Source organism: Cherax quadricarinatus, chromosome 4, assembly GCF_038502225.1.
Source record: "Cherax quadricarinatus isolate ZL_2023a chromosome 4, ASM3850222v1, whole genome shotgun sequence".
In the NCBI taxonomy this organism is placed as follows: domain Eukaryota; kingdom Metazoa; phylum Arthropoda; class Malacostraca; order Decapoda; family Parastacidae; genus Cherax; species Cherax quadricarinatus.
In genome coordinates this window covers 37968099-37985297 of record NC_091295.1, presented here as the reverse complement: position 1 = coordinate 37985297, position 17199 = coordinate 37968099, and the positions used below count along the sequence as shown (strand labels likewise).

The 17199-nt window shown below is 39.1% G+C and overlaps 1 protein-coding gene across 1 annotated transcript in view; it reads right to left on the bottom strand.

Annotated features, from left to right (window-relative positions):
- The window catches only part of LOC128684372 (F-box and leucine-rich repeat protein 6), a 206405-nt gene that overhangs the window by 139028 nt on the left and 50178 nt on the right, over positions 1-17199 (bottom strand). The gene's annotated exons all lie outside the window — the stretch shown is intronic.

Genomic DNA, 17199 nt, shown 5'->3' with positions numbered 1-17199 from the left:
GTATGGTTGTTATTAAGAGATTAGATGATTTTTGAGTATAGTCCTAAATTGATTTGTGGGCAGGGGACCTCTTGCTGTTTCAGGCAAAGAGTTCCAGATCTTCAGGCCCTTTATATGCATTGCATTTTTGCATAGAGTGAAACGGACACGAGCGACGTCAAAATGTGTTTTGTGCCTCATGTTATGCCTGTGTGTTCTGTTGAAGCTGTCTAGGCAAAGGTTGAGTGGAGGGTTGATATTGGAGTTTAATGTTCTGCATACAATGGTACCTCGAGTTACGAACTTAATTTGTTCCAGAAGGCTATTCAAGTGCCGATGCAGAACGAATTTGTTCCCATAAAGAATAATGTAAATTAGATTAGTCCATTTCAGACCCCAAAAATACACTTACAAAAGCACTTACAAAAATACACTTACATAATTGTTCGAGTTGGGAGCTGCTCGAAACTCGAAGTACCACTGTATATAGTAGGCACAGTAATAAGTGTGTATATTTTGTATATTAAGTAAGTTCAAGATTTTGAAGAGTGGTGGGGTGTGTTGTCTGGCGCTGGAGTTTGTGATCATCTGCATCACCACTTTTTGTTGGGTTATTAAAATTTTCAGGTGATTGATCATGGTACATCCCCAAGCACAAATACCATAGGTGAGGTAAGGGTATATTAGAGGGTGACATAAAATAAGTAGTGCCCTTTGGGGTACACAGTATTGTATCTTGGAAAGTTTATTTACTGTTTTGGAAACTTTTTTAGTTATATGCTGGATGTGGGTCTGAAATTTAAGATTACAGTCAAGGTAGAGACCTAGAAATTTGCCGTCATTGTGTCTTGTAATGGGTGAACCATTTACTGATGTGTTTAGCTGGATATTTAATGCTGTGTTTCCAAAAAGCATGAAGTAGGTTTTGTCTATACTGAGAATAAGTTTATTGGTCGTCATCCAGTGTGATATTTCATGCAGCTCACTGTTTACAGTGTTACTAAGTATAGCTGGGTTTGGGTGGGAGAAGACGTAAGTGCTCTCAACTGCGAATAGAACTGGTTTAAGGGAAGTCACTGATGTAAAAAAAGAAAGAGCAGAGGACCTAGGACACTTCCCTGTGGCACTCCAACAACTACAAGCTGAATATTGGAGGTCACGCCATTTATGTATACATACTGGTGTCTACCACTAAAATAAGATTTTAGGTAATTGAGAGTGTCCTCTAACCTTGTAATGCTCTAGTGTATCTACTGTATCAAATGCTTTCCATAGGTCTATGAAGTTAAAAAATAAAAGGAACCTGGATGTAATGTGTATACAGTACCTACTTCATGTACATTTGTTCAACAGTGTATTTGGTACTCTTGCATTTTGTGATAAATAAACAAGGGCATTTGAGGGAACAATTGTTGTATTCTTCTGGCTGGGTTTATCATGGCCACTGACAGATTACACCATATCAAACCTGGCTTCCTGATGTACGTGGAAGATATGTTGCCCAAAGCTGGGCGATGAGAGAAAAGGGAACAGGAGTCCCTTTGTAAATAGAAACAAATTAGATGTTCCCAATTAGATCAGGTGGACCCCCTACCCAAGCCCCAGGAGAGTGAGATGCCCACACCTCCACCTGAGTTCAGTAACTGGGTTCCCACTGAAACTTATAAAGAGTTAGCCAAACGGAAAAAATAGAGCTGGCTAAAAGTAGGCTGACAGTAGGTGCCCCTCCTGCAATATGCCCAGCGGGCAAAGTAGATGAGGACAAGCGTCCCAAAGAGAGCAGGGGATATTTGTGAATGATACTCATGCGAGAGAGAGACATCCACACCCAACAAAGGCACAAATGTCTGGTGTGGTTAAGGGCCACCACAGTGTGAGCCGCCCATCACCATGTGCTCCTTACTTCTCTTTATTTTTATTATTGAAAATGCAAGGGAAACAATACTTTATTTTAATTTTTATTGAAATTTATTAATATATATTAAATAGTTTTTTTTTATTATTATCACACTGGCCGATTCCCACCAAGGCAGGGTGGCCCGAAAAAGAAAAACTTTCACCATCATTCACTCCATCACTGTCTTGCCAGAAGGGTGCTTTACACTACAGTTTAAACTGCAACATTAACACCCCTCCTTCAGAGTGCAGGCACTGTACTTCCCATCTCCAGGACTCAAGTCTGGCCTGCCGGTTTCCCTGAACCCCTTCATAAATGTTACTTTGCTCACACTCCAACAGCACGTCAAGTATTAAAAATCATTTGTCTCCATTCACTCCTATCAAACACGCTCACGCATGCCTGCTGGAAGTCCAAGCCCCTCGCACAAAAAACCTCCTTTACCCCCTCCCTCCAACCTTTCCTAGGCCGACCCCTACCCCACCTTCCTTCCACTACAGACTGATACACTCTTGAAGTCACTCTGTTTCGCTCCATTCTCTCTACATGTCCGAACCACCTCAACAACCCTTCCTCAGCCCTCTGGACAACAGTTTTGGTAATCCCGCACCTCCTCCTAACTTCCAAACTACGAATTCTCTGCATTATATTCACACCACACATTGCCCTCAAACATGACATCTCCACTGCCTCCAGCCTTCTCCTCGCTGCAACATTCATCACCCATGCTTCACACCCATATAAGAGCGTTGGTAAAACTATACTCTCATACATTCCCCTCTTTGCCTCCAAGGACAAAGTTCTTTGTCTCCACAGACTCCTAAGTGCACCACTCACCCTTTTCCCCTCATCAGTTCTATGATTCACCTCATCTTTCATAGACCCATCCATTCTGAAAGTTAATTTCACAGCAGAGAGACGGACAAGATGACGTTTGGGTTATCACAACCCTTAAACCCAACATAACAAGACATGCTGGGTATTATGCAGGGCATATTTTAGTAAAAATCTTGTCTTGTGACTGGTAATATAAAGCATTTTTACTAATGTTTGCAGGTGATTGTGGTAGAGGAGGTGACAGTTCTGGAACTGCCAGTCATATGTTTGTGCAGGTATTGTAAAGGGTAACATCAACCCTCCCCACACATTTCTATAACAAGCAATGACAACTACAGTGGTCCCTCAATTATCGCCCTTAATCCGTTCCTGAAAGTGGGACTATTATCGAAATAGACGATTTTCGAATCAATTTTCCCCATAAGAAATAATGTAAATCCAATTAATTCATTCCAGACACCCAAAAGTATCAACAATAATTTTTTTTTTTACCTAAAAGATAGATTTACATGCACAAAAGAATGAACATTCAACATGACAGTTACCTTTATTGAAGGCTGTTGTTGATGAATGGAAGACAGGGAGGAGGAGAGAGGGAAGAGAGGTTATTGTTTGAAAAGGGAACCCCCCTCCATAAGGACTCTAGGTCACTTCAGGGGTCACTTCCCTAGCATAAATATAGATTTACATGCAGAAAAAAATGCCAAATAAATGTAAAGCACTAATAAAATGTATAAATGAACATTGGTAATAGGGGTAGTTGATGAGTGGAACGGTCTGCCTAGTAGGGTGATCGAAGCTAAAACATTGGGTAGTTTCAAATTTAGGTTGGATAAATACATGAGTGAGAGGGGTTGGATTTGAGTCGGACTTGCACCTGAGCTTATTGCTTGGGTAGCATTTGTTCTGTTAGTGAGTTGGATTTGTGAAGGACCAGCCTAGTATGGGCCAACAGGCTTATTGCAGTGTTCCTCCTTTCTTATGTTCTAAAAGCTATGGCTTGGATAGTTTCAAATTTAGGTTGGATAAATACATGAGTGAGAGGGGTTGGATTTGACTCGGACTTGCACCTGAGCTTATTGCTTGAGTAGCATTTGTTCTGTTAGTGGGTTGGATTTGTGAAGGACCGGCCTAGTATGGGCCAGCAGGCCTACTGCAGTGTTCCTCCTTTCTTATGTTCTTATTGGAGACTTGTTTGTGTGAGGGGGGGATGGCAAGTTTATTGTTAGAGAATATGACACTAATATCAACTCTACGGCTTATTTATCTATCACAATTCAACTAATATGACATAATAAACAATATTAATAACATAGAAACATGGAATATACTCTAGAATGAATAAAATAAGTCATTATATATGTCACGAGAGGTGTTGTGTTGTTGTTGGGTATATAAGGGCCACTGAGAGTAAGCCGTCCATAATGGTGGTGAAGCAGCAGCTGAGGCGGCGGTGTTTTCTGTAGCCCTATATAACTCCAACAACATTGGAGGAGTTGGTAGAATCGCTGAATCACTAAAGAAGGAACCCTCTACCACCCTCACTACGACCTTCTACCACTATTACAACTGTTACCACCATCACTACTACCTTCTACCACCATCAACAACTATCACAACTGCTTCCACTCTACCATCACCACCTTCGAATTTTTCTACAAACTTTTCATAAATTATATGTGTTTCTCACATTCTTTACGAAAGGGCTGGCACTAGAAGCTTTCTTTGGAGCCATGGTAGCTTATTTAGCACTTGCAAGCACTAAAATCAATGGAATATTATGAAATATTTCGTAGGAGCATGTGAGGGGACCATCGCTCACTGGTAAACAATGGCACACTGGCTGGGAAGGCAGGCCCAGGCGGCTCAGAGCTGTGATTACCCATCCCAGATGAAGGACGATTAGCGAGTTAACGGACCATTTGCGAGCCAATGTTTAGACGAAATAACGGGACTATTTCCGAAATGGACGACTTTCAGGCCGGACGATTACTGAGGGACCACTGTATTTATTTATTTATTTTATAATTTGAACATACATACAGAGGTACAAAAAAATACAGGTAAGAGCAGCATGCCAAAGCCACTTGTATGCATAGCATTACAGGCAGGCTTAAAATTAACTAAAGATTAGCTAAGCAATGATGTAATCAGTGATAAAACATTATTGTAAACAGATAACAATAAAGCACAAATGAGTATTACAAAGACAGGTCATATGGTTGCATGCATTGCTGTACATTCAGTAGAATGGAGTATTCTGTTAGGTAGTGTATTTAAAGGATAACAAAGTTAGATTGGGTCTTAGGTTTAACATTTATGTGATATAATTGTGAGAAACATTTAAGATGAACAATTTATAAGGTTCAGTTATTCAGTATTTATTTGGTTTTGGGTGAGTAAGTGATCTTTGAGAAGAGACTTGAATTTATAAACAAGTAGTTTCTTTTATATTTACAGGTAATGAATTCCAGATTTTAGGGCCTTTTATGTGCATTGAGTTTTTGCATAGCGTGAGATGGACACGAGGAACATCAAAAAGTGATCTGTGCCTTGTGTTATGGTCATGTATTCTGTTGAGGTTGGCAAGGAGATGTTTGAGGGGAGGGTTAATATCAGAGTTAAGTGTTCTATGTGTGTAATAGGTGCAGTAATAAGTATGGATGTTTTGTATGGTGAGTAGGTTTAGTGTTTTGAATATTGGTGGAGTGTGCTGCCTGTAGTGGGAATTTGTTATCATTCTGACTGCAATGAATAGAAGACTTTATTATTCTGAGTTCTGATGAATTACAAAGCTTTAAAAAAATTTGCTAATCTTTTATTTGGGGAGGTAATGAACATAACTTCATTTTTCCTATATGTTCTTCAGTTTATGTTAGATAATTTTTGATCAGACACCTTTTTCTGGAACATAACTGCAGTCTTAATCAATAATCAACTGTATATCTTCAGTCAGAAAATATGTAATAGCTCTGCAGTAGCAGTAGTTTTTGCTGTGAAAATTTACCATTTCACAGCCTTATCCAACTTATTCATTTTCAAAACTAAATTTTATATTATAACAAACTTTCAAGCTTGTCAATCGAGACCCTTTTGTCTGAAAATCATCTTAGTTTCTTTTAGCATTATACAGAGCTTTTAGTACAGAGCCTATATACAGTAATGCTAAAATATGATTTTGGTTATGACAATAATACAATACCATGGTAAGTTTCACTCATAAACAGCCCTGACCTTCAAATAAAACACATGAACAATACATTTTATGTAACAACAGTGTCTGTTAGTTGAAAAACTGAATACCTTTGATATACCTTTGAAGAGTTTCAAGAGTTTAACCACTCTCAGAGTCCAGCCATAGGCCAGGCTCATCCAGTGCTTGCCTGATCAACCAGGCTGTTGTTGCTGGAGGCCTGCTGCCCACATAAATTTACATAGTATGCTGTAAAACTTGAACAGCACATCATAAAAGTTTAAAAATAAAATTATATTAAGAGATTTATAAAGCCTGGGGAAAGCCAGCTGCTGACTCTGGTTCAATATGGTATATGCTGCAATGGCCCCTCTTAACCTCAATAGGTGACCAACCCACAACCTGCTGTACACGAATGGTACACAATACCAACAAGATGATAATTAGACACATGTGCGACATGTGTCTAATTTTCATCTTGTCAGTATTGTATACCATTCACGTACAACCTGTTAGACACTGCAACATCATGGAGTCTTGGTTCAGAGGACATCTATATACATCATGGAGTCTTGGTTCAGAGGACATCTACATAACCTTCTTCATGGTTACTGTGACTACTACTACCACTAACCCATCTCTTGGGTATGACCTGCTTCCACTGGGAAATCCCGCCTACCAGTGACTATGCCCTCATCTGCTACCTGTCCCTATCCATTGACACCTATTTAAGTGCAAGCCTCCTTGCTTGAGCTCCAGAATCTCTTCAACTATGGTGCTCTACACACCAACTCCAAGGCTGAGGGACTGATTACCTCATCTTTTGAATATAGTTCTACTGTCTTCAAGTTATGTCCTAGAATCTGTATTGATAAAGCCACTGGTTGGCGAAACGTCTACAATTAAAGATACCTAGATGTCGCACATGTGTCTAATTTTCATCAACCCACAACCATCAACTGATAAAACAGCCATATACCACTCTAGTTACATAACCATCACCATACACTTTATCAACAAGCAAGAGAACAAAGACTTTAAGGTAAGATAAAATTCTTCCTTGTCACCATTATAAACAAAAAAATTGTATACTGAAATGTGTGTTAGCAGTAAACCCACAGCAGTCTACTGCTCACTTTAATAATAATAATAATAATAATAATAATAATAATAATAATAATAATAATAATAATAATAATAATAATAATAATTTTTTCTTCTTCTTATTCTTTTTAGTAATCTTTACAGGAAAAGGGGTTACTAGCCCATTGTTCCCGGCATTTTAGTTGACTTTTACAACACGCATGGCTTACGGAGGAAAGATTCTTATTCCACTTCCCCATGGATATAAAAGGAAAATTAATAAGACCAAGAACTATTAAGATAAAATCAAAGAAAACTCAGATGAGTGTGTATAAATAAATGTGTACATGTATGTGTAGTGTGACCTAAGTGTAAGTAGAAGTAGCAAGACATGCCTGTAATCTTGCATATTTATGAGACAGACAAAAGACATCAGCAATCCTACCATCATGCAAAACAATCACAGGCTTCGTTTTACACTCACTTGGAGGGGTTTGGGATATTGGCAGTTTGGAGGGATATGTTGTGTATCTTTATATGTTTATGCTTCTAGACTGTTGTATTCTGAGCACCTCTGCAAAAACAGTGATAATGTGCGAGTGTGGTGAAAGTGTTGAATGATGATGAAAGTATTTTCTTTTTGGGGATTTTCTTTCTTTTTTGGGTCACCCTGCCTCGGTGGGAGACGGCCGACTTGTTGAAAAAAAAAAAAAAAAAAAAAAAAAAAAAAATAATAATAATAATAATACAGTGGACCCCCGCCTTACGATGGCATCGCGTTACGTTAAATCCGCCATACGATACATTTTAACGCAAAGATTTTGCCTCGCCTTACATGATTCGTCTGGGACGCATCCCACATGTGGCCTCAGCGCCAGTGTTTACAAACCAGCCAGTGTGGTCACATCTATGCATGCATTCGGTACATTTCACATTATCCCAGTGTTTTTAGTGCTTGTAACTGCAAAGTAAGTCACCATGGACCCCAAGAAAGCTTCTAGTGCCATCCCTGTGGTAAAAAGGGTGAGAATTAGTATGGAATTGAAAAAAGAGATTAAGGAAATGTGTGCAAAGTGGGTTGAACTGCAAACCTTTATGGATGAAAATCACCCTGACACAGCTACTGCAAGCCATGTTGGCAACCTGTACAATGACAATGTTATGGCCCATTTTAGGAAAGTCTTAAAGGAATGGGAGGTACAGAGCTCTATGGAGAGATTTGTTGTGCAACAGAGGTCCGGTAATTCTCAAGCTGGTCTTAGTGGCATTAAAAGAAGGGAAGTAACCCCGGAAAAGGACTTGCTACCTCAAGTCCTAATGGAAGGGGATTCCCCTTCTAAACAATAACAACTTCCACACTCTCCCCTCCTCCCATCACATCATTTCATCACCAGATCATCAATAAAGGTAAGTGTCATGTATTCTATTCTTAGTAGAGTAGTAATTGTGCATGTCTTCTTAAGTTTGTGTGTATTAAAGTTAATATTTCATGTGGTAAAAAAAAAAAATTTTTCATACTCTGGGGTGTCTTGCACAGATTAATTTGATTTCCATTATTTATTATGGGGAAAATTAATTCGCCTTACGATAATTTCGGCTTACGATGAGCTCTCAGGAACGGATTAATATCGTAAGGCGGGGGTCCACTGTAATAATAATAATATTAATTTTATTTCAGCATGATACATGTTTGTACAAAGGAGTGTAACAACTGGGTGAACATGCCAAAGCCCCTATATATACAGAGCATTTCGGGCAAACTTAAGACTAGCTTAAGATTAATAAGGCAATGACAGTGCTGTAATTTGTACATATAATCATTAGGTGAGTTACAATGAATACAAGAAAACTGAATATTCAACTTGTTCATGCTATATGGCTTTAATAAGTTAGGTAGAGAAGAATTACAGTTTTGATATAGTATATAAAAAAATACAGTATTACAATTTAGCACAATTTGAAACAATGAAGTTGAAACAATTTTAAGTTTGAGGTAATGATTAAATAGTTAAGCAATCATCATGCACAATTTACAATAATGAAATATTACAATTTTAGGTTTGAAGTAATGATTAAATAGTTTAGCAATCATCAAGCACAATTTACAATAATGAAATTGAAGCAATTAAGTTTGAAGTAAATGATCAATAGTTGAGCAGTCATAAATTATTTATGAGTTGAGAGTAACTGGTAGGTGTTAAGTATAGTGTTTGTCTGGCTAATTTTGGGTAATGAGGTGATTTCTAAGCAGGGTCTTAAATTGATTTGCAAGCAGGGGCCCTTTAGTGTGTTCTGGCAATGAATTCCAGATCTTCGTGACATTTATGTGCACAGCATGGACATGAGGGATATCAAAGAGTGATTTGTGCCTTGTGTTATGCCTGTGTGTTCTGTTGTAGTTATCAAGGAAGAGTTTGGTAGGAGGGTTAATGTTGGAGTATAATGCTCTGTGTATGTATTAGGCACAATAATAAGTGTGGATGTTTTGCATATTAAACAAGTTAATGCTCTTAACCCTTTGAGAGTCCAGACCCCCAATTTTAAAATTCCCCACATGATCCAAGAATTTTAAAAAATTAAATTTATTATTTTTTCTTATGAAATGGTAGAGAAACTTTTTTTGAAGGTAATAAAACAAAAAGTACAAAATTTGATAAAAAAACTGACGAAATTACGTTCTCACAAATTTTGCTGCATCAGCGATATTTACGCATCGGTGATTTTGCCCACTTTGAGTCCTATTTTTGGTCAATTACATTGATCCATTAGACCAAACTCTTAACTATTTCACTAGTATGTGTTCTGTTTTATCTACTGAGCAGAAGAAATTGCCCAATCAACTATTTCAACTACCCAATAGTGATCAGAAATTAGGAATTGGCTAATTTCAGACAAAGTTCAAAATATTCCAATTTCAAAATAGGGTCCAGAATAAACAATGCAGGCATTCCTGGCACCAAAATAACATTTCTACTGTTTATTCATTATGTTTCCAGGCTTTATAGATGAATTCCATTTCAATTTTTTATTCACAGAGAATTTTTATTCACACCAAAAAATAGAAGAATTACTGTTGTGCAAAATTGTAATACTACATAATTGTCTATAAATACGTAATATCAGCACATTTGTGAATGCACAATAGACCCATCAGCTGACATGTATTGGATGTGTGATGTGATTTGTTTACTCTTGAACATAGGAAAAAATCGAATATTTCTGCTACTCTGAGCTCAATTTTAAGCTATTATCAGTACAGCCTCTCCTCACTTAGCAGTGTACTCGTTTACCGATGCCTTGGACTTACGACAGGCTCTCTGACCAGTATGCATGCCTAAATAATGTATACTAGAGCTGATTTCCTCTATTCTGTTTATTATAATATACAGTACACTAGTGTATAAACATTTAAAAATACGTATACCAGAAATGTTATAAATGGTGCAAGGGTGACATTAAAACAATATCAAAGATAATTGACACAAACTCACTACCATTATAGTATGCTTGTCACTTAGCGATGGTGGCTAAAGCTCCTGCTTCACACACGGAGGGCCCAGGTTCGATTCCCGGCGGGTAGAAACATTTCGACATGTTTCCTTACACCTGTTGTCCTGTTCACCTAGCAGCAAATAGGTACCTGGGTGTTAGTCGACTGGTGTGGGTTGCATCCTGGGGGACAAGATTGAGGACCCCAATGGAAATAAGTTAGACAGTCCTCGATGACGCACTGACTTTCTTGGGTTATCCTGAGTGGCTAATCCTCCGGGGTTAAAAATCCAAACAAAATCTTATCTTATCTTATCCATGTGGTCTTAGGAACAGAACTCTGTCGTTAAGTGAAGAGAGGCTGTACTAAAACCGATCAAAACCATTTCTATTTCTGTAATGTATCTTCCATTCTCAAATGAGACCAAGAAACCGTGAATACAACCGTAAAAAACATAAGAAAATACACCACGAAGTTGCTGTTTTAATGAAAAATAAGGCTTAAGTTTTTCTCATTATGCACTATGTACTACAAGATTTGTTTTATATGGTGCACACTTACCACACAGATTCATTCTCTCATGTCTAGGCCCAAATTTACAGCTCACAGCTTATCTTAGTGAGCTGAGCTCATGACGTAGTACTACGGCTTGGACCCTGGCTTCAAAGCCATAGAACTACGAGATGGACCCTCAATTGGTTAAAAAGTGGTGCAGTGTGCTGTCTAGAGCAGGAGTTGGTAATCAATCGCACAGCAGCTTTATGTTAGGTTATTAAAGGTTTAAGGTGATTTGCTGTGGTTGAACCCCATGCACAAATACCATAGGTGAGGTATGGGTAAATGAGAGAGTGGCAAAGAGCAAGAAGAGCTGTTTGGGGTACATAGTACCATATCTTTGAAAGGATGCCTATTGTTTTAGAGACTTTCTTGGATATTTGCTGGATATTAGCTGTACGTTTGAAGCTCTGTTTCCAAATAGCATGAAATATGTTTTGTCTAAATTGAGAGTAAGTTTGTTGGTAATCATCCAAGTAGATATTTTTAGTAGTTAAGTCATTTACAGTGTCTGTTAGTATAGCTGGGTTTGGGTGAGAACACATAAGTAATGTCATCTGCAAATAAAACGGGTTTAAGGAGTTTAGATGCTTTTGGGAGGTCACTGATGTAAATGAGAAAGAGAAATGCAAGGACACTACCCTGTGGGACTCCAACAAGAACAGGTTGTGTAGTGGAGTTAATGCCATTCGTGTATACATTTTGTGTATACATTAAGTTTAAAGCTGAATGGGAATCTAATTCCTTGTTTCCTTTCCTTGATGTTCATGTCCACTGCTCAGATACAGGTTTTGCTTTTTCCATGTACCGCAAGCCTATGCACATTGGCATGTACATTCACTACTTTTCTTATCATGCTTCCTCTGTCAAGAAAAGTGTTCTTATTTCCCTCTTTCTTCATGCTCTCTGCATTTGTGATCCTCAGTTCCTTGAATCAGTAATTCCACTCTTTGTAATTCATTTTCCCGACTTGGCTATCCTTCCCATTTCATAGACTCTGCCTTCTCACATGCTAAACGGACTTTCTTCTCTTCCAAACTCTCTACTCCTGGGAACTCCCCTGTCCTCTGCCTTCCCTATATATCCAGTCTTTCTAATCTCAACAACTCTCTCCATTCCTTAGACATCAAACTTACTTTTCACAAGACTAGCACTCTTCGCACCAATCTAGTTTATACTTCTCCTCCCTCTATAGATGCTCTGGTGTCTACTCTAGTTTAGATCCATGAAGTTTAGATCTATGAAGAGTGGGGAGGGGGGGTGTTGCCAGGGATGGGATTTAGTGATTATTCTTACTGCGGCTTTTTGTTGGGTTAATATTGGCTTTATATGTGTTGCTGCAGTTGATCCCCAAGCACAAATAGCATAGGTGAGGTATGGATAAATGAGTGAATGGTACAGTGTGAGAAGGGCAGTTTGCAGCACGTAATATCATATCTTGGAGAGGATCCCCAATGTTTTGGATACTTTTTTGGTTATGTGTTGGGTATGGGTGCTGAAATTTAGGTTGTTGTCGAGGTATAGACCTAGGAATTTGCCCTCATTATGTCTGGCAATTAGAGTGTTGTCGATCCTAATGCTAAGTTGCGCAACACCTGCTCTACTACCAAACATAATGTAGTAGGTTTTGTCAGTGTTAAGTGTAAGTTTATTGGCTGTCATCCAAGTCAGAATTTTGAGCAGCTCCTTGTTGACAATGGTGTTGAGGGTGGCAAGAATAGGGTGGGAGATGACGTAAGTCGTGTCGTCAGCAAAGAGAATGGGTTTCAGGTGTTGGGATACGTTTGGAAGATCATTAATGTAAATGAGGAAGAGCAGGGGACCAAGGACACTTCCCTGCGGAACTCCAGTATCAAGTGGCCGTGTTGATGAGGCTGTGTCTTTAATGGTGACATACTGATACCTATTAGTAAGGTAGGATTTGAAATATGCAAGTGCATGGCCTCTTATACCATAATGGTCAAGTTTGTGGAGTAGGATGCCGTGGTCTACTGTGTCAAATGCTTTTCTTAGGTCAATAAAAATTCCTAGCGGATATTCCTTATTTTCCAATGCTGTGTAAAGCAGATCTAGCATTTTTACAATTGCATCATTAGTGCTTTTATTTTTCCTGAATCCAAATTGGCAGGGGTTGAGTATGTTTTGTGCCGTTATAAATGAATATAGTCTCCTGTCCACAAGTTTCTCGAAGATTTTGGATAGCAATGGTAAGTTTGATATTGGCCTACAGTTGTTTACATCTGTAGGGTCACCACCTTCATGTATTGGTGTAACCCTTGCTGTCTTGAGTAGTGTCGGGAAAGTGCTAGTTTCTAGTGACTTGTTAAAAAGTAATGTAATAGCATGCGAAAGGACATGGGCTGCTCACTTGTACAATAATGGTGGGACGTGAGACAGATTCCTTGAGTTATTTTTGAGTGACTTTATAATCGCGGTGACTTCCGTGGGCTCAACTGGTACAAGACAGAGGGAATTTGGAAAATTCCCATCTAGGTAGTCCCCGGCACGGGCGCTGGTACGTGGGATTTTACTGGCGAGATCAGATCCTATGTTTGAGAAGAAGTCGTTTATCTTGTTAGCTGTATCAGTGGGATGCAGTGGTGTTTCATTAGGTTTGGTTAGGACAATATTCTTGGTTTTTTTTCAGTTTGTGGGTCCCCAGAATCTGGGAAAGTGTTTTCCAGGTCTTTTTTATTCTCCTCTTGTGTCAGTGAATCTGCTGGAGTAGTACAGTTGTTTGGCTTTCTTTATTAATTTGGTGAGAACTGATGAATATTGTTTAAGAATATCTTTGTGTATTAAGCCCTGTCTATATTGCTTTTCATATTGGTGTTTCTTATCAATGAATTTCAGAATGCTGCTGGTTAGCCATGGGCAACCGAGCCGTTTATTTGTAATCTGTTTCGTTTTTATAGGACAATGTTTGTTGTATAGAAAAATGTCTGTCAAATCATCAATACCAATGGCATTGGAGAATTCTGTAGGCCAATCAACAGTCTCTAGGTCTGCTGTGAAATTCCTTATTGAGGCCTCGTCATGGAGTCTAAATGAAACTTTGTTGTATTCGAGTGGTGGCTTACTAATGTTTGTTAAGAGGAAGGTAGGGTAGTGGTCTGTAGTGCTGTCTGTGATTATCCCTGATTTAACCCTTAAACGGTCCAAACGTATATATACGTTCACTCGCGTAGCGCCCCAAATTTTTTGAGAGAAAAGAAAACTTTTTTTTTAAAGGAAAAAAGAGCATATGGTACCCAGGCATCCCCAATTATTTTAATATGGCACACAGTGAGTGCGCACACCCATTCTCTCATGTCTAGGTGGCTCAGGCTTATTGTGGCAATGTTGAATGAATGACAAAGAAAACGTATATATACGTTTGGGGTGCTACGCGTGTGAACGTATATATACATGTGGTCTATTATGGTTGCACTTGTCTCAGTCATCCTGGTTGGTTTAGTTATTGTTGGTATGAGAAGTGTGTTGTTCATATTGTTGATGAAATCAGTTACAGGCTGATCATCTGGTAGGCCAAGGTTGATACTGAAGTCTCCAGCTAAGAGAAGGTGGTGCTTGTTCATTTGTCTGTTATTAGTGCCTTTAGATTCTCACTGAAATTTGGGATGTTTGTGTGGGGTATCCGGTAAATGGTACCGATTGTTATAGGTGTCTTAAGGTTTTTTCCAGTAAAATTAGCAAAAATGTATTCCCCATATTCATTGCTAAAGCAAGTGGTTCTAATACAAGATAGTTGGTTAGAGTAATAGATTGCAATACCACCCCCAACTTGGTATGGTCTGCAGTTGTGGATTGCTGTGTATCCTGGTAGTGGGTAGATATCTATTGTGTCCTGCTTAAGCCAGGTCTCAGTAAGAATAATGCAGAAAAAGGGTGTCTTTAGCGACTCAAGGAGTGCCAGGAGGTCATCATAGTGTTTGCTTAAGGACCTGATGTTGTAGTTAAGAACTGATAGAATTTGAACAGTGTTTAGGATAGTGCTGGCTTGTGATGCTGTGTAATAAAGGCAGTTACTTTCCAATAAGTTTTGATTGTGTGTTTGATTATGGAGGTTTAGATCCGGGTCAACGTGATCATTCATCTTTTAGGTTTAAATAGTGGTTACGTATTAGTATTAGTACTATGGTGTTAAGACTAGAGGGACACTCTTAGTGAACGAGTAACAAAGGCAGACTGAGTCACGAACATATGAGCGGTCGTGCCTGGTACAGACGATTTCCGAGCACATGTACAAAAACGGGGAAAATTTTGCCCAAAAAAGTGGTCGAAAACTGAATTGTACGATAATCAGACTGGACAAAAATTGGGGTTCCACTGTATATGCATATACATTATGACAAGAGTACTCCTTGGATATTCAAGAAATATCGCAAAAAACAAGAATGATATTCAGAACACTGAACTGAAGGCTCAAGGATCCAAAATAAGAGGTTGTCATTGGTAGTGAGTCTTTTTGTTGAAAGCAGGAGCTTCTTAGCATCTCCAGGACAAAGGAAGCTCCCAAGGATAGTGCCAGTGATCTGATGAAGTCATGCAGCATTTTAGAGAAAAGTTATTGAGACCATTAAAATTAAGAGACTAAAATTAAATCCTCCCATAAAGAAATTCCATGACCCTTACCCTACTACAAAAAAAATCCATTACAAGGAAATTCCATGACCCCCTTTTTTAAACACATGAGCCATCTCCTACCAAGTTAAGGAGCCCTATTATTATTACAGTATTTTTTTAACACACCCAATGTTTCCCACTGAGGTAAGGATGAACAGGAAAAGAAGAAATATTTTCACCATCATTCACTGTCCTGCCAGAGGTGTGCAGATACTACAGTTCAAATGCCCCTCCAAACAGCAAATACTCTCACCCCTCCTTCAGAGTGCAGGCACTGTACTTCTCACCTCCAGGATTCAAGTCTGGATAACCAATTTCCCTGAATCCCTTCACATAATATTACCTTGCCACACTCCAACAGCTCATGAAGTCCCAAAACCCATTTGCCTCTACTCCTATCTAATACACACATGCCTGCTGGATGTCCTAGCACACAAAACCTCCTTTCCCCACCTCCCTCCAACCTTTCCCAGGGCAACCCCTACCCCTACCTTCCATCCACTAGATTTATACACCCTCACCAAGTCTTCACATTTTGCTCCATCCTCTCTAAATATCCAAACCACCTCAACAGCCCCTCCTCAGCCCCCTGGATAATACTTTTAGTAACCCCACATCTCCTCCTAATCTCCAAGCTACTAATTCTCTGAATAAAATGTACACCCTACATTGCCCTCAAACACAACATCTCCACTGCCTACAGCCTCCTTCTCACTGTAACATTCATAACCCATGCTTCACACCCATATAAGAGTGTTGGTACCACTATACTCTCATACATTCCACTTTTTTGCCTCCTTGGATAATGTTCTTCGTCTCTACAGATGCCTCAGTGCACCACCAACCTTTTTCCACTCATCAATTCTATGGTTCACCACATCTTTCATAGCCCCATCTGTCAACAAGAGACAGTGATGAGCAATATTCACTGGTGAAGCATCAATTTATATGGTGCTGCATGCAATCTGGTAGTGTGTCCATTGCTATACCGAGCGGATGAAGTACACACCGGGACCTAACACTGGCAACAAACAATGACAGTGACCATCACTTTCTCTCCTCCTAAAGTACCAATGACAGTGACAATTGAGTTGCATCAACTGGGATGGGTAATTGACCATTTGCAATGGCACTACATCACTACATGTGGCAGAAGGTGGTGACACAAGGTGCATGGCACCAAAACCAGCCCAGGCTGAGAGTCATGGCCCACATTCAACACCCAAACAAATTCACGGCCACCTCCACTAACACAACAATCACAACCAACTTCTAATATCCAGTACCCACCATCAGACTGCATCTGGAACTGGCAGAAAAATGCAAATTTTGTGCCCAATCCCCATCAACTTGATAACACTCACAGTGGAATCCTGCCTAACTGTACCCTTGGGAACAATGCCTGTAAATGTCAATTCTTTGACCATGGTTGCCCAGCAATTTAATGCAAGGAAGAATATTTGGTGGCCTTGATTACTGGAATTATGCAAATTTAAAAAACACGAGATTTCATTAAGAACCCTTCATTTTATATTTTAC